Raw genomic sequence first — 18133 nt, forward strand, 5'->3', positions numbered from 1 at the left:
GGAGGACCATGAGGAGGAAAACAAAGTCTTGCCTTGGGACCTAGTGACAGAATTAATTTACCTTTCGTGGAGATGCCTGGGATCACTGCTTGAATTAAACAAGCTTAGTAGCTCATGCTCACATATACATGTACATGTCATGTACATGTACATGTTCAGCCTTTGTTTGTTTGCTTAGCTGACTGCTTTAAAGTATGTCTTGCCTACTATGGGTGTAACAGTGCACAAATTTGTCCTGAACCATCACGATACAGATGTCGCGGTTCGGTGCATGCAGCCACGCGAAGGTCTCTTCTCATTCCTCTATTTTGTGCCTCCTTGTCTCCTCTCTCATCAGTCCTCTTGCCTGTGAGCCACAAAATCAATCACAAGGCACCATACTGAAGGACGTCTCAATTCCTAAAATGCATCTTGAGGAGAGAGGAGGCTTGCTGGAGGAGCTACGAGCGAGGATGCACAGGTGTATCCTTTGTGACATTAAAGAGGTGTACATATGCCACATTATGATTTGAATTAAAAATAAATGTTGTCATATGCAGAGATGATACAATACTGTGGTAGGCTATAGCAAAACAATGGACAGATGATGCAGCTGTGCCACACTAATTGACGTTGCTTTAGAATATGGATAGTTATAGAATATTTATAGAATATAGACTATCTCATTGTGTAAATGCCTGTTGCCTCAATTCCCTCTCCTCGTTTCTCTTCCTCGCCTCCTGCGCTCTCATCTCACGTGGGAGGGACTACGACGCATGGAGAGAAGTTGTTTTCTTTCCATAAAGCAGCTAACTTTTGTTGTGTTATGGTTATTCATTCACATGACAACGATGTTTTGAGGCCTGAACTTTGGCAGAACAAAGCATTTGTGTGCAAGCGCCTGGTGTTTTTGCTTCTGGTAGTGTTTAATTTCAAAGTTACACTGCCACCTACTGGCCTGGCATGCATGCTACGACGTTTTGCGAGTCTGTGGATCATTTTCACTTCGCAAGGGGAAAAACGTTTCAGTTTTTAGCGTAACTGTTGTCACGTAAACTAGGCCTGAGAAATGAGAAGGGACTCACTACTTATTACGAATGACACAGGATCTAATGTGTTAATGCATCACCCAGATGTGCCAATCACAAGTCTGACAACTTATCCCTGCTGTGTTTCAGCGGCCTCTAGATTTAAAGGTTGACAGGTCCAAGACATAAGAACTATATTGCCTTTTAAATGTTATCAACCCTTTACATATCCTGCTTAATGCAGGACTTGGTGGAACAAATTAAAAATAAATTAAAAAAAACAAACAAAAAAAAAAAACTGAGGCATTTGAAATTCTTGTTGCTTTTCCAGTTCGACAAACTCGTACTGGACCTTGACCCCAAAGCTGAGGTACGTACTGAACTGTGACTCCTGTGTACCATTACACCACTACTGCCTAAATGTTGGTTTCTGCTAGCTGCTAATTTCTGCTCTCATGCTAATACTACCCCCTGTGTTTTATTCAAACTGGTATTACCTTTGAATGTCTTTATTGTATTAACTGTGCTTAATTTCCTGTTGATTGTTGTATGGCATGTTCATTATGACGCCTTTGTGCTGTTTATTGTCAAAGGCAGTGAAAATGAATACTCATGTTTCAGTGTTATGAGTGTTTGGGGCAGAATTGCTTTTGCACCATATTTTCCCCTTGGTTGTTGCTGTTGTTGTTTTATTGCGCTCCTTCCTATTCAGACTGCCAAGTCTCTAGTAATATTGTGTGTTGGCTGTAGAGGTGTAATCACAACTGCAGTTTTGCACACATCCTTTTCACACATATTTTTTTCTGAAATATTGGCTACATGTTAAACTCGACATGTTTTTGCCATACATATAGGAGGTTGACGTTTGCATTTTCACACAGTCATCGTCAGCCTACTGCAGCAAGATTTCTAACATATCATATTTCACAAGATGTGTTAGTAAAGATGCAATCCTTTAAGTAAGAGCTGACTCTCGTACTGCTTTCTCTTCTCTTCTCAGACCTCACCACTGCTTCAAAAAACCTCAGCTAGGCACAGCTGGCACATTGTTTTAGTGAGATCACAGAAAAGCCACCACTTTTTTTTTTCTAGGAAAGAATTGTATTGTACAAAACCAAAGCTAATTTACTCGAATTCAAAACCCTTCATTTGTGGATGGGAGTGTTTTGGAACTGCATTAGCATCATCTTTGTAGCATCTGATTACAAACATTTTCCGTCTAGAATCTGCACAATTAGTCAAAAATAAGTCAACTCTTCAACCAGGGCTTTGAACACAGACACGCCTTTTGAATGATCATCCATTCAGACAGAGTTCTATAGGTTTTAATATTGCTGTCATGTAGGACTCAAACGTTAAAAGATCTTAAGCCATCTGGCTATGTATTTGCATAACAAAGTGTTATTCTAAATGGTATTCAAGTGGTATACTGTTTACTGGCAGTGTGGGAGGTTTTGCATCCGCAAGTATGCATCCTGTCCAAAAATGTGGCCCGATTAGCTAATGGCTGACTTTTTTGATAAAAGTAAATCCAAGTTTTGACATTTTTAGCTGCTATTTTGTTGCTGGATCAGTCAGATCAGCCATGGTGAAATTCTCTCCATGTCTGTAGTCTTCACTCGTTCCAATCATCTTGTAGTCTGAGGTCAGACTAAATTACTCCCCTCTGCAAAAAAACAAGAAAGAAGACAGTACATTCAGCTCTCCTATGAGACAAAATTGCAATAACTTTGAGAGTCGATGAGGGTGACAAGTTCCAATATCTGGATGATCTGAAAGTGTTTAGTAACTTTCATTGTCACTGTGATCAATTGTCTTTTCATGATCATGAGGATAACTTAACTGATGGTGGATTTGACCGTTGTTTCCTTAACTAGATGCGTAGGGAGACAAACAGCAAAGCTGAGGCTGAAGAGAGATAGCAGTGTATCGAGCTCCTGAAGGCAGCGCTGAAAATGGATCCGAATGAGAGGATCACTCCCCGTGAAGTCCTCACTCATCCATTGATCACCGCAGAAAAAGAAGACAAATTGCGTCCGACGCTTCTTCTCTTGGACGAGTTACCTGCAGCAGAAGGTTCCCTGGGTTCTCCCTGGGTTAGAATGGGTTTACTCCAGGTTGCTCCGGTTTCCCAAACCTGGGCATCGTTGGCAGCAAGCTGATGCACCAAATATTTAATTGAACACACACTCCTGCTCCACTGATCACAGCAACAAATCAAATTTAACTTGTCCTGATCATGATTCTTGCTACAAAGAACAATCTGACACCTCATGAGACCTGGGATTTAAGAGCTGTCTCTTTTAGGCTCATTCAGACTTTTATGTGTAGTAAAATGGGAATGTAATCGTTGCCTCAGGACCAGTGGGTATTTCAGCTATTGTATGCAAAACACTACTTACTGCTCTTTACTATTGCAATTTAATTTTCATGATTCAAGATAACAATGACAGAATGTTACACTGTATATTAGAGATTTGGGTTCAACTTCCAATAAATAAACCAAACAAGCAATATCCCAATTCTCCCATTAAGAATATGTAATGCCTGTATTTATTAAATCCTAGTAAGAGCTCGTTTCTGAGGTTTGTTGAAGCTATGATGATGGGATTTCCATTTTTAGTTCCTATATTACCCACTATCCTTGTGCATCGTTCTGAACTTTGAGATGATTAGTGTGTTTTATGCAGCCACTGAGGATATTCAACTGTGATTAGCTGGAGGGTGTGGATTCAGTCACTGGACTCCTATGATGCAGGCGATTACAGAAGAATATACATCCACTCATTCTGTGCAGGGCCGCGGGGTCTGGATCCAGCTGACACTGGGTGAGCGGCAGGGTATGTACACCCTGAACAGAAGTTCATTACATGTCTGATACAAAGTCAGAGCTTTCAGACAGACTGTCTGCACTAGTATTTGCAAGTGATCAGATTGGATTTTTGTGTCCATACACCTATCTGTATGGGTTGCTGTGGTAACAATACTGTCAGTGTACGCTGGTGATGCCCCTTTCCAACACAGAAGCATGAGAAATGGACATCGCCGTCAAGTTGGGGAGCAGACAGTTAATTTCAGCGTGACTGTCCACAGACTATTTTTTCTGTTTTCTTACTTTCTCTGAACGCACTTCCGTCACTCTGGATTTGATGTTGTCTTTGTGTGTAGCGCTGCAAGTGACACAAAAAAAGCCACTTTGAAATTCAATCAGAGCATCCACACAGTCCAGACTGAGACAATTACGTAGAAATCCACATTTCAAACCAACTCCAAATGTGGTTTGGATCCAACTTGCAAAAATAGCATTTTATGTGTTTGTTGCTGTTCAGACTTCCAAAAAAACAATCTGAATACAATCTGGATATGCCAAAGAACAATTTTGGGCTGGCTAACATAGCCATAGAGACAAACAACCACTAACACTCACATTCACACCTATGGGCAATGTAGAATAACCAATTAACCAAGGGGAGGAGGGATAGGAGGAAAACGGCTGGAAATATTCCCAGGTGTAGGCCAGGAATCAAAAATTCAGCACTTAATTGGCAAATGGCTATTGTGTAAGTAGTATAATATTATTTCATCCATTTTTTTTTTGTGCTTATCCAGGGCCGGGTCATGGTAGCAGCAGGCTAAGCCATGAAGTTCAGATTACTTACTCTCCAGCAATGTTTTCTGGCACCTCCTGGGGGATCCCAAGGTGTTAATAAGTCAGATGCGATAATGATCTCCCCAGCATGTTCTGGGTCTACCTCAGGGTCTCCTACCAGTTTGATGTGCTTGAAAACTCTCAAAAGGGAGATGCCCAGGAGGCATTCTGATTAGATGCCCGAACCATCTTAACTGAATCCTTTCGATGTGCAGGAGCTCCCTCCCTCTAAAAGGTGACCCCAAGCTGCCTGCAGAGAACACAAATTTCAGCTGCTTGTCGCCGCAATTTTATTTGTTTGGTCACGATTCAATATTCATTAGCATTGGTGAGGTTTGGAACGTGTATTGACCAGTACGGTCAAAGGTATGGAAAGGTTTGTCTTCCATCACAGCCACCATAACAGTGAAGATATTATCATTACTGAAGTGATAAAGTAACACTGAATTATTTTAACTCGTCATTCAGTACTGTGTATATGCTGTATTTAATGTATGACAGGCTCAAATTTAAATGCTTTAAATAGCAACATTCAAAAGAGTCAAAAGAATTGTCACATTTTGAGTTCGTCAGTGAAAGGGGATCTTTAAAATCTAAAGAAAGTGACTGAATAACCTGCCTGTCACTGAGGATTGAACACATTAATCAGCCAATCTTCCCAACTAGCTATTTTAAATTGTTCATCGTTGGATATTGCAGTCACTGACTCACTTGCTCGCCAGAAAATGTCAGAAAAACCTTTAGCGATCTATAAAAAGATGAGAAATAGTGATGCAAATGAGACATTTTTAAGGGTGGATCCATAATGAACAATATTTAGTCAGCCATCAGAAACGATCTCATGGATCTTGACGCAAGTATTTAAAGTACGTCACGCTTACTGTGCATATTTAAATGTCTTCACATTTTTTTTGTCAGAGCCATGAGAGTGTGGGAATAGAGGAACAGCTTTTAAATCCTTGAATTATGTAAAACCTACGGTTCATCTTGTGATTAAGTTCCATAAAATTCTATGAATAAGCTTTTGGATAAAAAATGTACCTCATACTACAGCGTCAGATTCCCCCATCCCTCTACCAGAGAATCAGCTGCCCTTAGGCAATACGAGTGGCTGTCAATGCAACAAACGGGACGGCTGATACCATTTATTTGAAGAGAGTCATAAAGGATAGAAAAAGTCGTAACGGAGAATGATACAGAACCTCCACAATGTGGCTTCTTGCATACTGATTTTACAAACTGGATTTATTGTTTACTGCCAACAACACTTTGTTTGTTAATGGTTTGGCTACCTGACAGAAGCTAAACATAGTGGTTGATTGCTGGCATTAAATCAACACTGTCGTCGATTCACAACAAAAATCAGCTGTTTGCTCGGCTGTTTTCATGATGGAATTACTTGACGACCATCAAATAACTCATCAGTTGTGCTGCTTCCACTTAAGATATCAAATCAAATGTACCATCCCAGACACTGAGCTGACGGTTTTTTTTTGAAAAAATAAATTCAGGGATGTGTTTAAATGCAAGGAAGTATGGTGAAGCAGCTGCATGCGTTTCTGCATGTCTGTCCCATAAAAATATGAAATCTCTAAAGGTTGTCTCACCAGGGCCTGGTTGTCCCGAGGACAAGGTTATAACTCAAAGGGGATCGTGCATTTGCCATCTGTGCTCTAAAACTTTGGAACAGCCTCTCCCTTGATAATGAACTGTTTAAACAAGCTCTGCAAATGTTTGTCTTTTACTTTTAGTGTTTTTGCTGAAGCACCCTGAAATCTTAGCCAACAAAAGTGCTGAGATTTTTACGGCATAAACCCGAAGTTCCATTAAGGTTGAATCATTCACGGCCAACATACTGTAACTGTGGAGGAGCTGGATATAGGAAAACAACCCAGGGCTCCTGGCCAAAGACACAGCAGGTTAACAAAAATGATTAATACGAAGAGACAAAGAAAAAATTAACAAACCGACATTATGGCAGTTTACATTCCTGCAAAACACAGATGTTGAAACATTAAAGCTGCTACAAGGAACCTTCACTTTTTGTTGATTTTAGCAGCCCCTGTGGACAAAAGCGGTATGAGCACCACTGCAGCTGTTTGCAGGATGCACAGCAAAGAGATAATGTCGCTTGTAAGAGTAATAACTAATATGATGATGGTAAAAACAAATTTAAACTTTGTTCTTATGCTGTACCACCAGACTACAGAGCAGCTTCTGTCCTCAGGCTGAGACTCGTCAATTCCTCCTCAGCGCTCCACCAAAATAGGCAGTCTAATGTCAGTCATATCATGTTTCTTCATATTTCAACTTTATCCTTCAACTTTTTTATGTTGTGACATCGCTGTGCCTAAGGTCTAGTTAGGTTGAGGCACAAACTTAACATTTTCATGCTTTACAGAAATCTACAATGCCAACATTTTATTCTGCCGACTGGGCTGAGACACACTATGGTGTGTATATATATATATACAGGCATAAGATGTGTTGAGGTTAAAGTTTTGAACATAAGAGCTGTTGCAGGGGCGAACACAGAATTTATTGCAAAGGTCTAATACATGAGACATTTTTCTCTGCTTCTTTTTAGATCGGGCATCAATTGAATCTGTAGGCTTTGTTACTTGGTGTTGTTACAAACCCTGGAGTCACAGCAGTTCTCTTGTCGGTTGTACAGTATGAGGATCAGATCTGTGAATGGGAAACTATACGGAGGCGTTATGGCCACACAGCTTTGTGTGTGGGAAGTTGGCTCGGTTTGAATAAATCAAAATCAGATTCAAGCCATTGCCACAGCTACTGACTCAACTGGAAGGTAGATAGTTGAATAGTGTTTGTGAGATTGTTCAAGGTGCATAGCAACAAGTTTGAATGTGGTACAAAAATGAAACACCTCAGGTTTCAAGGTTTCATTGTTCTACTTGTGTGTAAAACTGGGACACTTTTACCAAACAGGGTTGTATTTCCGAGGTCCTGACCAGAGGCCCTCTTGCTGTATGTTAACTTGCTATAATTCTGGTTGGCTGGCTCAAAGCTCAGTTATATAAATACACTGCCGTTTATGCTTTCATTGCATGTAAAAATTATATTCCACCTTGTGATTTCCTTCAAGAAGGTGAAAATAATGTGGAAATGACGGCTGGCTTCCCGCCAGCGTGTCTGGCAGAGTTGACAGGCTTGCCTGTCACTGCCAAAGATTCAGCGGCATTTGATTTGCCTGGTGGCTAGTGTTAATTTGCCACCCCATATGCTAACACGAAATACTGCTTTTCAACTCAGGAAAAGTGACTAATTGCAAAGTCTTTTGTAATCAGTAACCAATGCCAGCCTCATTTGTTTTGATTGATAGACAACCACATTCATTAAACAGAAATGAGAAGAAATGTTACAGTAAAATACAAAACAAGCTGTTTTTCATCATGTGAACTAAACTTAATTATTTATTTGTTTGTTGAGGTGTATAGTTACATTATCCACAATGATTCCAACTTTGTTGAAACCCAGAAAAATCCACAAGTCTACTGAAGGTAACGGTGCATTTCATGAGGTTGCCTGTTGCTACTTTCGGTATTGGGAAGTCAATGACTTATACTTAAGTTAACGTGACTTATACTTAAAAAAATGACCTCTGTTTGAAACATTTGCGCCAGAGTCACATCAGATAGATTTTTATCAGCAATGGTGGCAATAGCGTGTTCACCAGTGAAGTGACTTTGACTGCAGATCAGTTGTGTATTATTTGCTATACTGCCGCAAGTGTGCATTTGCCCCAAACAGCTGGATTACTTCACTGTATATTTGCTGTAACATAGCAAGCAGCAACACACACTGAGGATGTGTGTGTCTGACTTTGGTCAGCTCTCACTGAATTTAGCACTCACCGGACGCTGGTTCTCTCCTCTCTGTAACGAGGTTCGTGAAGCAAAGAGCATTTCCCCTCCACCCTCAAGCTCAAAGTTAGCTGGCCCTGAGCAGCTGCAGCAGCTGATAAATTGGGATTATATCACAGCTAAAGCAGTGAGTTGTGATAAACTCATAATATATCAAAACCTCTCTTTTTTCCAATGGTTGTGTGTCTAAGTGACTAATCGGGAGAATTTATGGAATCAAAATTGGTGCAGTAATGAGTGAGACCGCTGCAGCTGCGAAAAAGGGCTGCAATGAAATCCCTGCAGGCAATTGCTCACCACCCTCGAAGTAAATGTTTGTTTTTGCCACTGACGGGTTCAGATTGTTATTCTTAGTGTCTGGAAACACAGTTTTGAAAGTTTCCCTACGCAGAAAGACCTCTTCTTAAAGAATAATATTCTTTTTGTTTCGCTAGAATAAAGCACTCGCCAAAGCCACCAGACTAAGCAGTAATTTTATCTTGTTAAAACACACTTCTTTCAAACTAGAAAGAAAAACTACATAAAAATGACCACAACTATCTTGCTTTGTCTTTCTGCTGTTCCAACAATTAGCAGCTGTGGTGACTTGGTTGAAATACATCCTTAGAAAATATTATGGCTCTACATGTTGTTTGCCCCGCTGCTTCTCTGATGTCGGCAATCCCTCTCACTCCTCTTCTGATATTTCCATATGTTTATGTTATCTTTTGTTTGCAAATTAATTTAATCTTTACTATTATATATCATGGCCTCGAGTGTTATTCCTTAACCTTATGTTATTGTATTTTTCCACCACATCTGTTACTGAGAACTTTAGATTTTTATAATGGCAAAAACGTAACTTTGTTTTCTACAAACATGTAATACAATTAGAAATGTAATCCTCAGTAAAGACCCTTTTCATATGAGTTTAATTGCACTTAGCCTTTACCTATCCAGCAAGAGAGTGAGTCAGTGAGAAGCAGGGTGAAATGCTGTTCTCAGAGAACTAAAGTCACAATGCATAACCTCAGGTCAAGCCAGTGCGCCCCTCACCCTTTGTATTGCCTCATGTTGTCAGATTGTTGCAGTGTTTTCCCTTTACATCTGAGTGAACCTGGCCTCGGATCGGAAACCACTGGAAAACCCTGCTCTAAAGGCCGGTTAATCATTTTGGACAGATGTCAGAAACACGTTCAGCAATAGCATCTGAGCTTTATCTTTAGATTAGGAATCAGAGCTTTGCTCGGTGGTTTCTTTTGAAATTCGGTCTAATCACAAACAAATCCTGATCCCGGCGAGAGGTCTCTTTGGTGCATCGTAATTGGACATGTGGATTTTGCATCACAGCGTCTTCCGAACAGACTTTAGGCTCAGTATCGGCACGAACATATTCTGAATTTAAAGCACAAAAAACCATTAAGAGTTTGTACAGAAAGAGATGAGGTCAGCACTTACAGTAGGCACTGTCTGGGTGTATTGTACCCTGATGTTCATTGACTTGCACTGTGAACATAATCGACATATTCGTGAGTAACATATGTTCAGAAAATCTCCTGCAATTAATTGCCTGAGTGAAATTTGAATCTTTTAAGAGCCCTGCTACATAAAGGATGAGGGGAATATGTCTTCATCCTCTTCACTATCCTTTCATTTTTTTCCAACCTTAGGCATCAACATGCATTTTCCTTTCCCCCTTTTGTGACTACAGTTTTGAAGCAGTAGAAGTAGAGGTACTTTGTTTACTTACATTGCAACTGAGCATGTAGTTCACATCATATTGCATTAATACGATCTGACACGTCATCATGCGTCCTAATTCCATCATAGGTCATAGTCTCCGTAAACAGTCGTACAAAGGCAGCGTCACAGCTCACTCAAAAGATGCATGATATCCAAAACCCTTGATGTACTCATCTGATGGTTCGTACACCAATCAGTGATTATTGGGATATCATAAACATGCCAAAATACACTGAGGTAGGGCTTTAAGAGTAAGTAAAAATGTAGAGACAGTCAACAGAAGAAAAACAGAACCTGATTAAATGAGAGGGGAGCCATAAACAATGCAGATGCTTCAGGGCAGGAGGGGTCTCTGCACTGTTTGATTAGCATGTAAATGATGTGAATCATATGTGATGAATCACTTCATGTTGTTTTGTTTTTTTTACTGCGTCACTAATACTGGCATAAAATTAGTAGAGTCTACTTAATGCTACTGCAAAACCACAGATAAGATAAAACTGAACGTTTCTTCTTGTTTCAACCTAATGTTTGCAACTTTAATTTTCTATTTTGGTCTCGTCACAACGCTGTGGTTGCGCTCTGGTTAGGTTTAGGCACTATAACGCCTGCTTAGGTTTAGGAAAAAAATCACGGTTTTGACACCACAAAAAAAGTCTGGAAATGTCCTAAGATATTGACCACTAGATATTAAAAATATCTAGTGGTGTGACTTGAACTGCGTTTGGCAGCCTTTTTGGCTTTCAAATAACGCCACCACCTTCCCCTCAACCGCTTGATGTGAAAGGTGGCAAATAAGCACATACTGTAACGTAAAAGTGATGTCAACCTTGTATCTTTGGTTTGCAGAAACGTTAACTGCTAACATCATATCCTGGCAGCTTGGCTGGCTCACCGGCTAGGCCTCCTTCTCGCCTGTAACTGCACTACTGTCCCCTCCAACTCCGGATATGAAAGACAGGTCATTCACATGTAATGTAAAAGTGACATGACATGTTTTTTTTAGAAATGTCAGTACGGTACAAACTGACATGTACACCTTTGAACATAACTGCCAACAGTTTATCTTGCACCTGGGGGTGACATTTTCTAACAGTGAGGAGTGTTAAGACGTCCACGGCTTAAATTAGAACTGTCTCTGTGCATAACTTCTCTTAATTACAGGATAATGGAGGACACATATGTATCAGTGTCACATGAGAACTTGACTTAATTTAACTTAATGTCCGGTGAAAAGAAAAAGAAGATACACAAATGCTGTGGATTTGCTCAAATCCTGCACTAAACCACTTATCCTCATTATGAACTACCTCAACATTCTGTAGGGAAATAATAATCCTAGAGATAAAAAGTGTCCATCAATTACTTTTCCTGTTTAAACCATTTGGGTAAACCCTTTTTCATTTATCCTCTAGTTTTTTGTTTATTTGCATAGCCTATTTCAGTTTAAATAAGTAAAATCAAAATCTTCCTTATCCTCCCTGGAAGGATTAGTTTTTTATCTCTGGCTACTGTGCCGCTGTCCAATGTCTTCAAGTTTTATTCAATAAAGATCAGTAGTGCGGAGCAATGTGGAGAAACAACATCGCTGCTTTACTGCAGGGAGTCGGGACAGAAAGTCTTCACCCACTCCCATCAGCGGGGCAGTGGAGCAGACCCAGAGGGCATAAGAAAAACGAAAAACCAGCCTCAGTAACACTAAATTAGTGATCAAAATAGTAGAATATTCAACATTAAGCACCAGAGCTAGAAACTCTCCCCTTGTCTGGTTTCTTCTGCAGCAGTTTCTGCAGGCAGTCTGACTGGAGAAAACTCACTATTCGCTTCTGTATTTGGAGTTTCTTCTTGTGTTCAACTTCCTCAATAATTAGGTGCGATAATTAACCACCCAAATTATACTGAAAAGAGTCGGAAAAGCAAATCATGTCATCTGTGTTTTGGCAAATCCTGCCAAGACGTGTATTTGTTTATATTCTGTACTCAGGTTCTCATGGAATATATAATAAGTGTAATCAAAATATAACAGATGGAGAGAGGTGTACCAACATCGTGCACTTCTACATGTAGTGACTTGCAGCACTTGTTTAGCTGCCCAGCTTTACATTACGTCTGGATTTTCTTTTTTTTCCCCATAAAACATTGATAAATAACAAACTAATGCTCATCAACCTCATATTAATTTTGAATACGCTGAGATTTAACTAAATTAAAGCAAACCTGAAGAGTGAAACAGGCAAAATTTTGCTTTATAAGTCATTGAGAGGGCGGTGATTCTCAAGTAGCCCATCTGCCTGATGATTGTGGTATTTTGGTGCTCTCTACAAGATGGCACGTCAAAAACAACCTCCAAGACGTGCTAAATTAACATATGTCACGATTTCACACGGATGATGAAGACGGTGAACATTTAATTAGATCCAATTAGCATAAAAAAACATATGTATCTAATGAAAGACCATCTTGAGGACATAGGCTTCAGTTAACTACTATAAAAACAACCAGAAATAAAATGTTACGCCCCTGAAAATGGGGGGAAATAATCACAATACTGATATGGTGATGTGACCTCAGCGACAGTTAGTCTCATTTAACTTCAACATAAGGATAACACAATATGACGGTTGGCTGTGCAAAATATAACACAATATGTGCAACTATGAATTCACATTTGGCAAAAAAAAAACGGTTTACACTTGACACAAAATGGCGGCTACTCTCGGCGCATCGGTTAACGAGCGGAAACTCGCCCACGCACACACATTTTACTGCACTCGGTAAAACTTTCTCTAGCTTACTCAAAATATCATAAAGACATTGTCTTGGCACTCTTAAACATCTTAGCAAGTCACTACAAACACATTATGTCCACAACATACCTGAAAATGGGGGGAGAGAGTCACGAGAGTGATGTGATGATGTGACATCAGTGACAGCTCGAGTCTAATGAGGAAAATACCGCGAATCCCCCAGGTATGTGGGAGGAGACAAGAGCAATCGATCTCAGACTCTCAGATCAAGACTACTGAGTAGATCACCGAGTAATACTGCTTCTATTGCTAAGCTTTTACAACAAATAACACAGTGAACAATATGGGATGGATAGATAGATAGATAGATAGATAGATAGATAGATAGATAGATAGATAGGTTTATTAATCCCAGAGGGGAAATTATGTTATCATAGCAGCGGGTACATTCAAGTACAAATATAGAAATATAGAAACAATAAAAAACAATAAAGTACTATATACAATATACAAAAAACAATAAAGTTTTTATCTATTTTTTAAACTTGTCTATATTTGATATTAATTTGTCAACTAAGAGCTGCTAACTATGTTTCGTTGTTTTTGAAACAATGACAATAAACATCTATTCTATTCTATATACAATAAAATGTTTAAGTAGTTATAAAAAAAATGTTGAGGTAAATAAAATAAAATGCTGAGGTAAATAAAATAAAATGCTGAGGTATAAAAGGTAGGTGGAACATAATGTACAAGAGGATAAGATACCGTTTTATTGACAGTAATAATAGCGCAAAAATTATTTGTGTGTTTTGGAGTGAGCGTTATAGAGTCTGATGGCACCAGGTAGGAACGATTTCCTGTGCCGTTCCTTTAGGCAGCGGGGATCATGAATTCAGAGCACTGCTTTTTAAACCTATAACAGAATGATTGTTTATTACCTTTTCAACCTGTTACAAAAAAATCAGTCCTTTGTTTTCAGAGGGAGAGGGCACAATTGGCATTTATTACCAGGTCAAATGACCTTGCAGTAGTCACAGGTGTTTATCAGCTCCAGCTCTGATCAACTGTGATAGAAACATGACATCCGGGTGGACACGCTAATTTTCCTCCCATTTTCAGGGCATGATGCAATGACATAGGTTTAATTTCCAGACGTTGGTAAGTACATACGTTTCCATCTGTCTTCAGTCACTGTTGGGTTTGAAACCATTCGGTGAACCCTCAAACTGTTGTTGGATGGGGCCATTGTCATCTTGGAAAAGACCATCATGTCTGAATTTTATTACCATCACATATATTTTAGTGTATATAAAAAAATACAATGTGTATAAATAACTGTGTGTAAACATTTACTCATAGAGCTGGAGTTACATCCAGTAACTACTTTTTTCCTCACTAAGTGCAACTTCGGTAACACGAACACGTGGAGGGTAAACAAAACACCCAAATTTCCTCATTGTCTTGGCAGCAGCCATCGAAACTGAACCTCAGGCCTGTCATTGCGTTGGGTTACGGTATATTTTGCACGTAAAGCTGTTGAACTTCACGTCTGATGCGGCACAATGGAGCGCTGTTGGAGTGTTTATTATTAAGGGACACTCAAGAGAAATGATGTGAATGTTAAACGTTTGAAGTCGAATTAAATAACCGCAGTAGTAGATTAGATGTGGGAGACGGTTTTGTCTCGTTGCTATACAGTATGTGCTACTTAATAGTGCAACGCGAGCTCAGCTGGCTCTGTTGTTATCGTTATAAGAAAGCTCCTTCTGCTCCGTGATCCTCTACAGTATATGTGTTTGTTGTTGCTGGATGTAAATGTTCTTTATAGACAAGCCCCGTGGCACACTGACTATTGTACTTCCAGAAATGTTCTTTGGGTTTTCTGTCAAACAAATGCTGCTAAGATGCCTAATCCTACCCCTCGTCTCCCTCTGTGAATGAGACACAATACATTTAATTATCCAACATTATCTGGCAGGCTGTTCCTCCCAAAACACATGTATGTGTTCACGTCACATTCATTCTCATTTGAATCCAATCAACACATTCTTTTATATTTTATTTAATCTTTTATTATTTGTTAAGATGTGTTTCCTCACATTGCCAATAGAGTGAAAAGAGAGAGTGTCTCTTTTTGTAATACCATGATATAAATAGTAGGTCATTTCGCCCTGAGATCATTCCCATCAGAACAGAAATGTTCCATCACAGTATAAAAGGTGATCACTCAGAAGAACAGCATTGATTGGCAGTGACCTTTTCCCACCTTTGGGACCCAAACTACATATTTCTCCACTTATCTGTAAAGGTTTTTCCTTTAATTTGTCTTTAATTAATGTGACTTTATTCACGCTCTCAAGTGCCTCGTCTCAGTGTGTCTCAACGCTCTGCTAACAGAGAGCAACAGTAGCTAACGTTGGTTTAGAAATGGGGTCTGCTAACGTAAACTAAGGGCCGGCTTCCAGCACAGCACAGAAGCTCCACAGAGCCCCTAAGGTTAACTTCTCCAACTGAAACGGCTACTTTTCCACCTTGGGAAGTACAGAGTCGACACACACACACACACAGTATCTACAGTACTGTCAAATTAACTCTCAGTCTACACTGTACATGCACATGTATAGCTGGGCTTGGCTGGGCTGGGATTCCTGTAGTTTATTTGCCCATTTGCTGCTGGTAGCCGAGTGAGAGCTTATTAATTTCTAATATAGTTCCTTTATATAGCATCAAAGCCGGTCTCCTCTGTGTGACCATCATATAGGTTCCTCTCATTTGATGACTATGCTGCTTCAGATGTGGGAGAAAAAAAAATAAAATATCCAGGTGCACCTGTCCTATTAGTGTCTCCATCCCACCCTTGATTAGTTGTCATTGCTTTGAAAAATAATGGCGACTTGTGCAAAGAGTAATGTGTGAAAACAGGCATTCCTGAAACAACTTCAATAAACCAAACCGCATTGATTTCATCATCCGGATTACTGTAAACAAGATATAAGTACAAATATTGAGTCATGAAACTTTTATCTGTTTAGGCTGCATTCGGCTCGGGTCATATAGATCTCAGCCGGCTGACGGGAGAGCAAATAATACGATAACATAAGCAAACAACATTAGACTGCAGTAAACTCAACGATTCCTTTAATATTCCAACACCACAATACAGTAATAAGAGGTTGCCTGTTTAATGGCTTGAATACAAGATTTTTTTTCACACTCTCTGGTGTGGATGAAAGGTGTGAAGACTGAAATGAGTCAAGGTTCTCCAATATTCTAATATTGATAGAGGTGACTCAAAAACATCCAAATATTGCGTACTGCAACACACACACACCAGCTGTTTCTGGGCGCTCTCGTATCCCTCCCCGCTGCTCAGGATCTCCGCCCCGGCCACTGCGAGAATGAGTTCATTCTTTTCAAGGAGGTCAATATGAAGACAATTTTAGCCAATGATATATCCTCAGCGGTGTAGCCCGGCATTTCTCAACTGTCATGACCAACCCGGCTCAATAACTTTGAGAGATTGTCCGGGACAAGGTCAGTCCTCAGTCACCGTGTCCCAGTAGTTTCTAGCCGATTTTACCGCAATCACGGGGAGCGGGAAGGAGCTAAGGAGGCTAAAATGATCTAATATGCTCAGCATTCTGTTGTAGAAGGCAAACTAGATCTGGATAAACAGAACAGTTCCCTGCAGTGCGTGGAGCGACAAAGACAAAGAGGAGGAAGGATGAGCAGAAGACAACGCGAGACATCTTGATATATGTTGCCAGTGTACACATCCTCATTTCAAAACCAACAATATTAATATGAAAAGTACATTAATACGACCATGTGGTGTTTTGTATTTTGATGTGACAAATAAGCTTTGAGGAAGAATATAAAACCACACCGACGATGTGGATGTGCGGATTTCATTTCCCCTCTCCCTAAAAACATTATCTTTTCAAAGCCGTGTTTGTACGAGATGACAGGAAACTGCCAGCAAAGCACCTGAAATCTGGGATGTGTCCTTGAATAAATGTCCTGATAAATCCCAAACCGAAAAGAGTGATTCATGCTGGGTTTACATGCAGGAAACCCCACTGAGTTTCTGTTCTGAGCTGCGCTACTGTAACTCGGAGACGCTGTCAACAGTCTGATGTTTCAAAAGAGGGAAAGTCTAAGTGACTACAGCAAACATTACCTAACTTCAGGCCTGTCATTTACTGGATGAGATCACTGCTCCAGAGGTCACTGAAGTGTAGCAGTGCAGCATTACAAACAAAACTCAAGAGAATCTGCTGGCAACTTTGCAAATCTCAACCGTGCTGTGAAAGGTCTTGATGTGTTAGATACACGTTGTGTGGATGCGTCTGTGTGCTGAACCCAATTAAAACTAAAAGACACAATATATTTAGATATTGTGCATTTTCTCCTTCTTTTCTTCATTCTTTTATATTTTGTCTTTTACAAGTGGCAACTCTCAGCTGGTGGTGTTGCATGTTGAAATTAAACAAAGAGCCTGCAGTCATGTGGAGGTACTGGCAGGAAAATGCCTTAAAACCAAATAATATTAAACAAAAGAAATTCTGTATATATTTGCCTCTTTAGTGGATGATGAAACTGAAATATACATCTTTTACCACCTCTTAAGTCCAAAATGAAATATTACAAACTGAAGATATATAGAGGGGTTCAGTTAAAGGTACAATATGTCTGTCCTCGGTCCAAAGCTACTGTGCTAGCAGTGTAAACACCAACAATTCACTGCTAGATACACGGCTAAGTGAGCTAAATAGCGAATGACAGCTACATTTAGCAGCAGTTAGCGGGTACACTTGTGATATGTTGCCCCCCCGCCGTCGTCACACCCTGATTGGCTGTGAGGGGAGTGCCCCGAGCTGCTCTCACTCATTAATTAGGAGCCAGTTGTCGAAAAAAGTCCAAATGTGAAATGTGCACCATCCATTGTCTTTTCAGCGGCTGACCAATTAGGAAGCTGATTCGCCTCAGATGTAAAATAGTTCATCCTGACGGGAACATGAATCTGTGTGACAAATTTCTTGGCAAAGCGCCCAATAGTTGCTGACACCCTTCACTCAAAACCACAAGTATCAACCTCATGGTTCTAGAGGAAAAGTC

The 18133-nt window shown here is 39.9% G+C and overlaps 1 long non-coding RNA gene across 1 annotated transcript in view; it reads right to left on the reverse strand.

The window, feature by feature from the left end:
- LOC311267370 overlaps positions 1-13194 on the reverse strand; it is a 52150-nt gene extending 38956 nt beyond the window's left edge. The window contains exon 1 of the long non-coding RNA XR_014623828.1: positions 13142-13194. This is a non-coding gene — a long non-coding RNA (uncharacterized lncRNA). The remainder of the gene's footprint in view (positions 1-13141) is intronic.
- Positions 13195-18133: the final 4939 nt, after the last annotated feature.

Source organism: Pagrus pagrus, assembly GCF_965226575.1.
Source record: "Pagrus pagrus genome assembly, chromosome: 13".
NCBI lineage: Eukaryota > Metazoa > Chordata > Actinopteri > Spariformes > Sparidae > Pagrus > Pagrus pagrus.